This window comes from Perca fluviatilis, chromosome 16, assembly GCF_010015445.1.
Source record: "Perca fluviatilis chromosome 16, GENO_Pfluv_1.0, whole genome shotgun sequence".
In the NCBI taxonomy this organism is placed as follows: Eukaryota; Metazoa; Chordata; class Actinopteri; order Perciformes; family Percidae; genus Perca; species Perca fluviatilis.
The window spans coordinates 35,548,741-35,561,225 of NC_053127.1; the positions used below are offsets into that span (position 1 = coordinate 35,548,741).

Here is a 12,485-nt window from a genome sequence, read left to right on the forward strand (position 1 = left end):
GTGTGTGTGTTATGTTTGTGTGTGTGTTATGTGTGTGTATGGCTGTGCGTGTGTGTATGTGTGTATGTGTTTGCATGTGTGTGTGTGTGTGTGTGTGATGTTTGTGTGTGTGTGTGTGTGTGTGTGGATGTTTGTGTGTGTGTGTGTGTGTGTGTGTGTGTGAGTGAGTGAGTGTGTGTGTGTGTGTTTTGTGTGTGTGTGTGTGTGTGTGTGTGAGAGAGAAAGAGTCTGTGTGTGTGTCTGTGTTTGTGTGTGAAAAAGGTATGAAGTAGCTAGCGCTAAACACACCAGACTCCATTCAAAAAATAGTACTTTTAGCATGTATAGAGCCAACATATATTTTCACGTGTAAATCGGTAAACTATGTGTTTATTTCAACCAAGATTAGAGTTGTGATGGTTGGAAAAGTGTAGAGAAGACCAATAACGACTTTTCATAGCTTTATTTGGTGTCTGTTGACTTTTACTGTATTGTGTTTCACGATGCTTAAATGACTGTTTATTTACATGGAGTCTGGTGGGTTTAGGATGCTTAAATTACTGATTATTTAGATGGAGTCTGGTAGGTTTTGTGTGTGTGTGTGTGTGTGTGTATGTGTGTGTTTGTGTGTATGTGTCTGTGTGTGTGTGTATTTGTGTGTGTGTGTGTGTGTATGTGTGTGTGTGTGAGTGTATGTATGTATGTGTGTGTTTGTGTGTGTGTGTGTGTTTGTGTGTGTTTTTTATGTGTGAGTGAGTGTGTGTGTGTGTGTGTGTGTGTGTGTGTGTGTGTGTGTGTGTGTGTATGGGTGTATGTGTGTGGGTGTGTGTTTGTGTGTGTATGTTTGTGTGTATGTGTTTGCATGTGTGTGTGTGTGTGTGTGTGTGTGTGTGTGTGTGGATGTTTGTGTGTGTGTGTGTGTGTGTGTGTGGATGTTTGTGTGTGTGTGTGTGTGTGTGTGTGAGTGAGTGAGTGTGTGTGTGTATGGGTGTGTGAGTGTGTGTGTGTGTGGGTGTGTGTGTGTGTGTGTGTGTGTGTGTGTGTGTGTGTGTGTGTGTGTGTGTGAGAGAGAGAATGTGTGTGTGTGTGTGTGTCCCTCCCTCTTTCACTCCCTCTCTCTCTGTCTCTCTCTCTTCCACTTTCCCTCCCTCTCTATCCCTCCTTCCCTTCCTCTCTCCCTTCCTCCCTCCCTCCCTGCTTCCCTTCCTTCCTTCCTTCCTTCCTCCCTTCCTCTCTCCCTCTCTCCCTTCCTCCCTCCCTCTCTCCCTTCCAGAAGTCTCCATGATGGAATGTGACTGTGTCAGAACTTGTTGCTATGGTGATTTCCACAGTGCAGGGGTCGGGAGGGGGAGACAATGTCTTCCATGGGTCAAACACATCCATGTAATGATGATTAATCCTCTTAGGTTTCTTCTGTAATTCAAAAACCGTGGGTCCAAACGGCAAAATATTATGATCACCAGAAAGATAAAGGTCTGGCGAACGCATTGATATGGTTTTTATGGTTGTGGTGTCAAATATATGGGACACAGAGCAGGTAACAGACAGGGAACCATCTGCATCCTTCAGATGATTTTTTTCAGTTTCTGTCGGCAGTTGTTATGTAGACAGCCAAATGTTTACGTCCGATGGATTCCATAGTTACATGTCTGCGACTGTCACAAAATTTCCTACATTTTGACCAACTATGATGTATGAAGATTGAAAACTGTAATGGAGACAGCAATTTGTTTCGAAAACTTTCAGAGAATGATAATGCAGCTTCACCCCTCTAGCTCTGAACATTCTCTCCCCATACACACACATTGGAATATCTCAACCGATCTGAAGAAGTACTGCAGCTTCATTTTTTTTACAGTTTCTATCGGCAGTTGGTTTCAAAATACCAAAAAGTGTAGGTCCGGTTGGATTCCATAGTCACGCGTACGGTTTTCCTGGGCAAAATTTTTACATTTGCACCAACTATGATGTATGAAGAGTGAAAACTGTAGGCAGGAGAAGAACAATTTGTTTCGGAAAATAAAGAATTTCAGAGTAATCTGCAAATCCACTGTTTCTACCGGCAGTTGGAGTTTTTAGAGCAAAAAGTCTACGTCCGGTGTATTCCATAGTTAGATGTCTGCGACCGCCACAAGATTTCCTACATTTTGACCAAGTATGATGTATGAAGAGTCAAAACTGTAGGAGGGAGAGCAATTTGTTTGGAAAAATTTCCGAGAATCGTACTTCAGCTCCACACTCTAACTCCCACTCTAACTCTCAACATTCCGGCCCCATACACACACATTGGGAAATCTGAAACGGTCAGAAAAGACGACGATACGTAAACTGTGATTTCGTAGAAACCGTGCTTGATATCTGAATGCCCATTCAGCCCAATAAAGGCCAAAATCTTGCCTTCGGTTTAAACTTTTTATTTTTTTCCTACATTAAAGTATGGCGATACAGCATGGTCCCAAACAGGGCTTGTTTTGAGCGATGTTAAGCCATTTCCCGACGATTTCCCATTAAAGTCTATGGGACAATTTTGCATGTTTTTTTGCCGATTTCGTGAAAACCGTGCGGCAAATCTCTTAGAAAACACATAGCACACCATTCCCGAGCGTTACCCATGTGATGATTGCATTTGTGTGCGCGTGTTGGCAACGCTTCGTGAGCCTTAGCGGGACAAAAAACGGACGGAATAATAATAATATTAATAATAATAAGTATGAGAAACAATAGTCATTGTGCCGATTGCGTATTGCAGCTACCGGGTAACGTACTAATGGAATACTAAGTATGAGAAACACATTATTGTCGCGATTGCTGCTATTGCAGCACATCGGCACACTGAATAATAATAATAAGTATGAGAAACAATAGTCATTGTGCCGATTGCTGCTATTGCAGCACATCGGCACACTGAATAATAATAATAAGTATGAGAAACAATAGTCATTGTGCCGATTGCTGCTATTGCAGCACATCGGCACTTCTTGTTTCTTGTTACAGACGATAACGGCAGACGCTTAACGTCTTGCAATTTTAAGTCCTCCACAACGAAATACAGTCACTAATTACACCGTTTTAGCTGTATTTTAACCGGACCTGTCTGGCCGCAGTTTCTCCGTTGTTTGCAAAACTTTCCTCCGCTCCGTTAGCTAACGTCTAGGTATTTGTTGTGCTAACGGCTAGTTAGCCTGCCTGCTAGCGGGAGTTAAAGCGAACCACTCAGGATTTTGCCTCCTGGGAAATCTAATCTATTCCATATTTTGGTAACAGTAACGAGCTATCCACAGCTTGCTAATACAAGCAGGAGCACCTGCATTGTATTTCGACTTGTGAAGGTTTTTAGGTTTTAGGAGAAGGCCTCCATCAACGTTGCTACTAGCTAAACTAGCAAGCTACGCGAGCGCCCCTCAGCTGTTCACCTGGCTGTCACTCGTGCCTCCTGTTCAGCCAGAAGATAGTGGAACTTGAAGCCAGAATATCGACTCTCCACCAGATCAAGGCAAGTGAACAGTTCCTCGACTCCATTATCATTGAAAGTTCTCCTCACACACACACTGTCGGATGTCTTGATTCCACTGTGCCCTGCAATACTCTCACCCCACCACGCACTAATACAACCTCTGTCCCTGTTGTCTCTCCTCGGCTTCTGCCGAGGACCCAGCCAGCTCTGCTGACCAGCTCCACTCCACACCAGCCGGAGCCATGGCGTGTAAGCAAGCACCAGAGCAGGCGGTCAGGACAATGCTCAGCCCCAGCCCAACCCCTACGACTAGAAAACTGCTACAGCATTCTGACCGAACGACGAGGGAGTTCCCTTCTCTGCCACGTCCCCACGCAGCGCTCATCCTGGTCCAGCGCCCCAAACCCCAAGCCACATTGAGGCGGACTCTCCCCTCGGACTCATCAACCTCCACGCTGATCATCGGAGCTCCATGGTAAGGGACCTCCACATTCCCTCTTTACCTAGCGGTCCCTCTAAGGTCTACTGCTTCCCGGCCCAAGGTCCGTGACATCCAGCACAAACTTCCCGGCATCCCCGCGCCCCGCGCCAGAGTCGACAACATCATGCGTGCATGTGGGCACAAACGACATCAGAGAGGGACGGATTGACAGCACTCGGAGAGACTTCACCACTCTCCTCTCCACCCTGATGGGCACGGGTAAGCGGATTGTCATCTCTGGGCCTCTACCTACATACAGGAAAGGGTGCGGAGAGATGGTCCAGACTGTTCTGGCTCCACACCTGGCTGGAACCACTCTGCACTTCCCTGAGCATTCCCTAGGACAACTTCAACCTGTTCGGGAGATGCCCAACCTGCTGAAGCTTGATGGTCTCCACCCAAACCGACCGGGCCAGGATGCTATCTGACAACGCAACCCCCACACTGAAAGGCAAGTATTGACATTATGTTGAGAAATATCACAGATTCATGTCCCCAGGCATTGATCCTGATAGCACTATACAAGTGGATGAATCTGAAAATTTTTTCTGCAGGATAACATGTAGTACTAGTGTTATTCCGTAACGGTGTAGTACTAGTACTATTCCAGTAACATGTAGTACTAGTACTATTCCAATTATAATCAACAAACGGCCCACACAAAGTGGTGAATAGAGGGGAAACTTAACAACCTAATTGGAATTAAAACTACCACTGCAATGATAGAAAAGGAGACGAAAATTAGATGTGGATTACTAAATATCAGATCTCTGTCTTCTAAAGCAGTACTAGTAAATGAATTGATATCTGATAATCAAATTGATCTATTCTGTCTTACTGAAACATGGCTGGGCCATGAAGAATATGTTAGTCTAAATGAAGCGACTCCTCCACAGTCATATTAATACTCAAATTCCTAAGGCCCCCGGGCCGGGGGAGTTGCAGCCATATTTGATTCAAGCCTGTTAATTAACCCTAAACCCAAACTGAATTATAACTCTTTTGAAAGTCTTGTTCTTAATCTTCAACATCCAACACGGAAATCAGAACAGCCAATTATATTTGTTGTTCTTCCCGAGCTCCAGGTCCGTATTCTGAATTTTTTATCTGAATTCTCCAGAGTTTTTATCATGTGTAGTCCTTAAATCAGACAAAGTACTTATTGTAGGTGATTTTAATATCCATGTGGACGTTGACGCAGCAATACCCTTACTACTGCTTCAACACATTACTGGATTCAATCGGTTTCAGTCAGCTGTGCACAAAGGCGACGCACTGTTTTAACCACACCCTCAACCTTGTGCTGGCATATGGTATTGAAATTGAGGACTTAAGAATATTTCCGCGAATTTGAGTATTATCAGATCATTTTTTAATTACTTTTTGAATTCTTGCTACCTGACCATACTAAACTAGATAATGGCTTCTACACTAGATGCCTATCTGACAGTGCTATAGCTAAATTTAAGGGAAGATATTACAACAGCATTTGACTCTATGTCGGTGCCTTAGAATAACAGAGGACCTCTATGTTAACCTCTCCAGTCCCTCTCGGGTTGATGCATTTGTGGACGGCCGCTGCGACTTGCCTACGGACGACCTTGGACTCTGTCGCTCCTCTCAAAAAACGATGAAGAGAAAAGGAAAAAAAAAAAGAAAAGCTCCTTGGTATAACGAACAAACTCGCAGATTGAAACAAGTCTCGCGAAACCTCGAGGGTAAGTGGCGCTCCACCAAAGTGGAAGAATCCCGTCTGGATTGGCAAGAAAGTCTCAAAACCTATAGGAAGGCCTTAAGAAAAGCCAGATCAGACTATTACTCTTCACTAATAGAAGAAAAAGACCAACAGGTTTCTTTTCAGCACTGTAGCCAGGCTGACAGACAGTCATAGCTCTACTGAGCCATCTATTCCTCTAGCTCTGAGTAGTGATGACTTCACTGAGGCTTCTTCAATGATAAAATTATAACAATTAGAGATAAAATTAATCACCTTTTGCCCTCAACTTCTAACAGTTCATCTTTAAATACAGGACCGCTAGAACGAACGACTAATCCGGCAATATACTTAAACTGCTTTTATCCTATAGACCTTCAACAATTAATGTTAAAGATATCCTCAGCTAAGCCATCTACCTGTCTCTTGGACCCCATCCCAACGAGGCTACTCAAAGAGCGTTACCCGTGGTAAACACTTCACTACTAGATATGATCAATATGTCCTTATTAACAGGTTATGTACCGCAGTCATTTAAAATAGCTGTGATAAAACCTCTTCTGAAAAAACCGACCCTGGATCCCGAGGGTCTTAGCAAACTATAGACCTATATCTAACCTTCCCTTTCTATCCAAGATCCTTGAGAAGGTGTTTGCTAATCAGTTATGTGATTTTCTACATAGCAACAGTTTATTTGATGATTTTCAATCAGGATTTAGAAAGAATCATAGCACAGAGACGGCACTGGTGAAAATTACTAACGACCTTCTAACAGCTGCAGACAAAGGACTTGTCTCCATTCTTGTTTTACTAGATCTTAGTGCTGCTTTTGACACTATTGATCATACAATCCTGTTACAGAGATTAGAACACGTAGTCGGAATTAAAGGAACTGCACTAAAATGGTTTAAGTCTTATTTCTCTGAGCGATCCCAATTTGTTAACATTAACGATAAACCCTCCAAGCACGCCAAAGTCAGCCATGGCGTTCCTCAAGGCTCAGTGCTTGGACCAATTCTATTTTCCTTATATATGCTTCCTCTAGGACATATTATTAGGAAACACTCAATTAATTATCACTGCTACGCAGACGATACCCAATTATATCTGTCAATTAAGCCAGATGAAAGTGGTCAGTTAGCAAGACTTCAAACGTGTGTTGAGGATATAAAATCCTGGATGACCCACAACTTCCTGATGTTAAACTCAGACAAAACGGAAGTTATTGTGATAGGACCAACGCGACTGCCGAACCGTTTCCGAAGATATAGCTACTCTGGATGGTATTGCCCTGGCCTCCAGCACTGCGGTCAGAAATTTGGGAGTTATTTTTGATCAGGATATATCCTTCAACGCCCATTTAAAACAAACCTCAAGAATAGCCTTTTTCCATCTTCGTAACATTGCCAAAATCAGGAATATCCTGTCTCAGAATGATGCTGAAAAACTAGTCCATGCATTCGTTACTTCTAGACTAGATTACTGCAATTCCTTATTATCAGGTTGTCCAAATAAGTCCCTTAAGGCTCTCCAGCTGATCCAGAATGCTGCAGCACGTGTTCTGACGAGAACTAAGAGAAGAGATCATATTTCTCCTGTATTAGCTTCTCTGCATTGGCTTCCTGTGAAGTCTAGGATCGAATTTAAAATCCTCCTCCTGACTTACAAAGCTCTAAATGGTCAAGCACCATCATACCTAGAAGAGCTCTTAGTACCTTATTGTCCCACTAGGGCACTGCGCTCCCGGAATGCGGGGCTACTTGTGGTTCCTAGAGTCTCTGGAAGTAGACTGGGGGCCAGGGCCTTCAGCTATCAGGCTCCGCTTCTATGGAACCAGCTCCCAGTCTGGGTTCGAGGGGCAGACACCGTCGCCACATTCAAGAGTAAACTGAAAACCCTCTTTGACAAAGCTTATAGTTAGGGAGTGAGGAGTTGCAGCGTCCACCTAACCCGGCCCACCTGCTTCTCCTTCGTAGTTAGTTATGCTATTACAATTGCAGACTGCAGGGTTTGCTGTTTCCTTCCTATGACACACTGAGCTGCTCTCTCTTCTCTACTTGTTACTTCTGTATGCATCCTGTCCCAGAATTGCTTGTTACTAATCTAGCTCTGGGGAGTTTACTCCCCGGAGTCCTTATGTTTCTTCTTCGCAGAGCTATGCTCTGTGATTCTCTGCAAATCCCGGCCGCATCCTGCTGCATCCTACTGCATCCTACTGCATCCTGCTGCATCCTGCTGCATCCTGCTGCATCCTGCTGCATCCGCTGCATCCGCCGCATCCACCCATGCTCTGCAGCGCCACGTTTCATCCCGCAACGCCCTGCTGTGATGTTCCTATGCACAGAGTAGTCTGGATCCGGTATAGGGGACTGCACTACTCAGTATGACACGATGTGCCCTGCTATGACATGAACTTCCACGATGACCTTCGACGTCACTGTGACCTTTAATGTGACTATTATCACCACTGTTCATCACACCCCCAACCGGCCCGTCAGACACCGCCTACCAAGAGTCTGGGTCTGCCGAGGTTTCTTCCTAAAAGGGAGTTTTTCCTTGCCACTGTCGCGATAGCCACTGCTAATGCTTGCTCTTGATGGAATTACTGTAATTGTTGGGGTTTTGGAAAGTGTCTCGAGATAACTTTTGTTATGATTTGATACTATAAATAAAATTGAATTGAATTGAATTGAATTGAACTAGAAAATTCCGGAAGAAATGTTTACAGTGTGCGTACTACTTGGTGCACATCCGAATAACACTAGCTAAGTAGATAACTTGGCCACATTGTCACTGAGAGAGAGAGAGAGAAAAAAAAAAAAAAAAGAGAGAGAGAGAGAATACGAATATAAATATGAATAGGAGTCTGATGGATTTAGGATGCTTAAAGTAATGATTATTTACATGGAGTCTGGTGGGTTTAGGATGCTTAAATTACTGATTATTTACATGGAGTCTGGTGGTTTTGGATGCTTAAAGTACACTGTTATAAAAATCCGTAAATTTAGGGGTCCCTTTACCGTGGATTTGCTACGGATTCGCTCCGTTTTGCGAAATACGGAAAGTTTGCTGTTGCGCAAGGCAGTATGGGTAGAATTTTCTCCCCCAGCCAGAATTTTCCGACGCCATTACACTCAGTGCGGTCAGTGCCAGCCTGAAGTTCTGCAAGTCACATGGAAAGTTGGAAACAGGTTGGTTGTGTGTAATGAAAATAGGAATGGAGTACCACCTCTCAAACAAAATATATTAAGTTAAACATGTTAAACACATGATAAGCACGTTTTCTGTTCATTTACGTCTGCATGGCGGGCGTTCTGTTCTGGCACCCCTCGTTAGACAGTCGCCTTTCCCCCATGAAATGTAGGACAAATTATTAGTTGGTTAATTTTGTCTCGAAGGTTTCTAGGTTTTTAGCAGCATTCCAACCGGAGCTATACAGGGTAGTGTGGCTCGCAGCTGAGCACGGGACCTTTGCTGCTAGCTGCGTTAGCATTGGCATGTCGGCTGCGCTTCCTAAGTACCAGGTACGTCAAAAGCCCATTTTTTGTTCCCCCTCGTACATTAAATTGGTCTCGATAGGCAGTTGGTAGTCGTGTGTGTTTCATGTCGACATCTGAATGTGTGCGTTTCGCGTAATTTTTAAGCGTGAGTGGACGTTTGCTGCTAGCTGCGCTAGCATTAGCCCGCCGCCTGCGCTTCATAAGTACGTCAAAAGCCATTTTTTTGTTCCTCCTCGTACATGAAATTTGGTCTCGATAGTCAGTTGGTAGCCGTGTGTATTTCATGGTAACATTTGAATGTGTGCATTTTGCGTTATTTTGAAGCGTGGGTGGACGACGGCCCGTTTGCCCAGCTAAAGTTAGCCCATAAGTTTATTTGTTTTTTGTTTTTTTTAATTTTTTTGTTAGTCCATAAGTTGGGCATGCGCGCGCGTGTGTGTGTAAATTAGCCGCGTGTGTGTGTATTGTTATAGCTCGCTGTGTTACGTTACCATCCAATCATTGAGGGGACTGTGTGTAGAGAAGACCTGCTGTCTAAACGAGATGACTTGAAACGTGCCTTTCAAACCCGGGATCTTCAGGTGGGTCTGCAATCATCCATTATTTTCTTGTGTTGTAAGGACACGTGAAATTGTAGGACACATTGTGAAATTGTAGATCGTCTGACATCACCACGCCCATAGTCTATTGAAATTGATACCCTGTTTTATTATTTTAATTGGTTGGTTTGACTAACTGTTCGACTGTTTGACTAACTGCCTCATATCTTTAGGAGTCATCTGTTCGAAAATTGATGACTGAAACATATCCCATTCAGCGTGAAATCCTCACGATGCTGATACCCCTATTGGCGTTGTAAAGGACGAGTGGCCGTTCCTGTTTGAAGTTCCTCACCTGTTTGATCATGCATCTAAACTTCTTGGCTTCTCTGTACAAAACAAACTGGCACAGGTGTGTTGTTACTGTTATTATTATGATTGTGCTGTGCTGCTCCATATGGAGAGAATTTTGTCTTTATTAATCAATCAAAAAAAGATTTGCAACCAAAAAGAGAGTTGAGACCAAAAAAGAAACTGGCAACCAATCAAATATAATACATTTGATGAACAATCAAATAGAATAGATTTGAGACCAAAAATCAGGAAGTGGCAACCAAAAAAGCAGAACATTTGAGATCAAAACAGAACAGGTTGCAAATGAAAATGAAATAATTCGAATTTTGTTTTTTTCAAAATTCTCTCCATAGCTGCATTTTTTGGAGGCCAAACGAAAATGAGTGTTTGTCTTATGTACCTGTACAAAATTAACACCTTGAACCTTGAACAGGAACTTTCCAAAAAAGAAAAGGGGATCAATGACTTCCTTGACTCCAAAGGGATGAAGACGGGCGAAGGTCCAATCAGCTCATCTGTGGCATTGCAAAATACTTCAAGGAAGACTCTTATAAACTCTTCGACAAAAAAGAGGTAGATGTTGTAAATTTTAAACTGTGTGCAAGATAATTATTTGCATCCAGTGGTGAACCAAGTAACCAATCATAGTATGAAGTATAGATTCCCCTAATTGTGCTGCTGATATTCTCTATAAACTCTCTCTCTATAAACTATTTACATTAATGTCGTATATGCTTAATGGCTACCTCTGTCTGATGAAGACACTAGCAGATAGTCAATTTAACAGCAGGTTTGTGTGCACTGGAAACATTAATTCATTTGTCATGTCTGTCACCAAAACAGATCTCTGCAGATCCTGAAGTCAAACTCCCAGTGACCCCATGCATCCTAGTCAGAGGTTTGTAGTTAAATATTTTTTGTATCTCAGCGAGCTGTTTTATAAGCTGTTGTTTTGTCGTATTTATTAAAGAAATTTTTTGCTTGCCTTAAAATATAGGATTATCTTTTTTTGTACATGGTGCTCAGAATTGTTATTTTTTTTCTTTATCTTTTTTTTTATGTGTTTAAGGTGACCAGCAATTCAAGATTGCTCTTGATGGTTAATTGTCAATGACCACATCACCTCTCCCATTGTGGCCTTGAGCTACGTCTTCTCCATGTTTTATGTCTGCAACATCCAATACCCACCGGAGATGGCTTTTACTCTCGAATTCATGCAAAGGTAAGCACTCATTGTTTGGAAATACTTTGTAAATGTGACTTTGCCGTGCCTTTCTGCACCCGACCTGCTTTTTGTCAATCTACACCAAACCCCTTTGTCTGAGATGTACAAGCTCAAAATGTGTCGCCACATGCTGTGAGCTTTTAGATCAGCTGTTATTGGCTTATGATCCCCCTGAATATGAATTTGTTTGTAGATTTCGTAGCTCCCTGTTGAAGACTATTGTTGGAATAAATGTCATATTTTTTAAAATGGCAGGTAACATGCTTTTTGCTTTACATAGTGTCCCAAGTCAATCAAAAACAAAACAAACATAACATGATTCTAGTTGGGAAATGGAGCAAAAACATATTTTTCTTAGAATGGTTTCTTGACACAAAATTCGTTTGAGCTATCTCTTTAAAACCATTAGCACCTGAGACCAGGTTATGTCAGTGGTGGTCAAACCTTTTCATGTCAAAGACACACAAACTGAAATGTATTTGGCTGCAGACTCCAACCTCAAAATATGTTGTTCCAGGGACCCCCTCCAGAAGCAAAGACTAAACATATTCATTTAAAAAATAATACATGCTGGATTCATGCCCAAATGTTAATACTTTGATGTGTAACATGCACTGAATGTCACAGTTGCTCCACTCCATGTTTGAGTAACCCCCAGGACAGTCCGTGTTCAAATGTGCTGTTACACCTTTTGATAGGACGATGTCAACTGTGTTTTCTATCCCCTTCTGTGTTCTGTGCATTTATAATATCCCTGCACACATGTTGAGGATGCATGCTGTCATGTGTTGGGGATAAGCAGACTTCTCGCCCTTGCAAACATTTCTGTATATGCGCAGTGTGAATGCATGTGTCTTGAAAAGACAAAGGAAGAGATAAGCTTAGCCACTGGCACCAGCACCACAACAACATTGGGTACTAGACAGATGGTCAACTAGAATGATAGAGAGGTTCACACATAGGGGCATATTGAAGAAAACAAATGTATGATTTTATTGAACTGCTCCACTCCTGTCAAGCCACACTACACGTGCAAACTTTGTCTGCATCTCACTATTATTATTATTTTTTTCTCAGAGTTTTCTTTGGGACAATCGAAGCCGCGAGGCTCCAAGGCAGAGAAGAAGGGGAAGAAATGGCACTTCATTCCTCCACAGGTGTGCAAGCTGGTTTCTCAGCTGAAGGAATTTGAATGCAAGCAGAAGGAATCTGAGTGGGCCATTTGAGCTGTTCTCAAAG

The 12,485-nt window shown here is 42.8% G+C and overlaps 1 long non-coding RNA gene across 1 annotated transcript; it reads left to right on the top strand.

Moving 5' to 3' along the window:
• The first annotated feature begins 9,635 nt into the window (after positions 1-9,635).
• LOC120575670 lies at positions 9,636-10,526 on the top strand. The gene is made up of 3 exons (XR_005642039.1): positions 9,636-9,709; positions 9,901-10,079; positions 10,455-10,526. It is a non-coding gene; the product is annotated as an uncharacterized LOC120575670 (long non-coding RNA).
• The last annotated feature ends 1,959 nt before the right edge of the window (positions 10,527-12,485 follow it).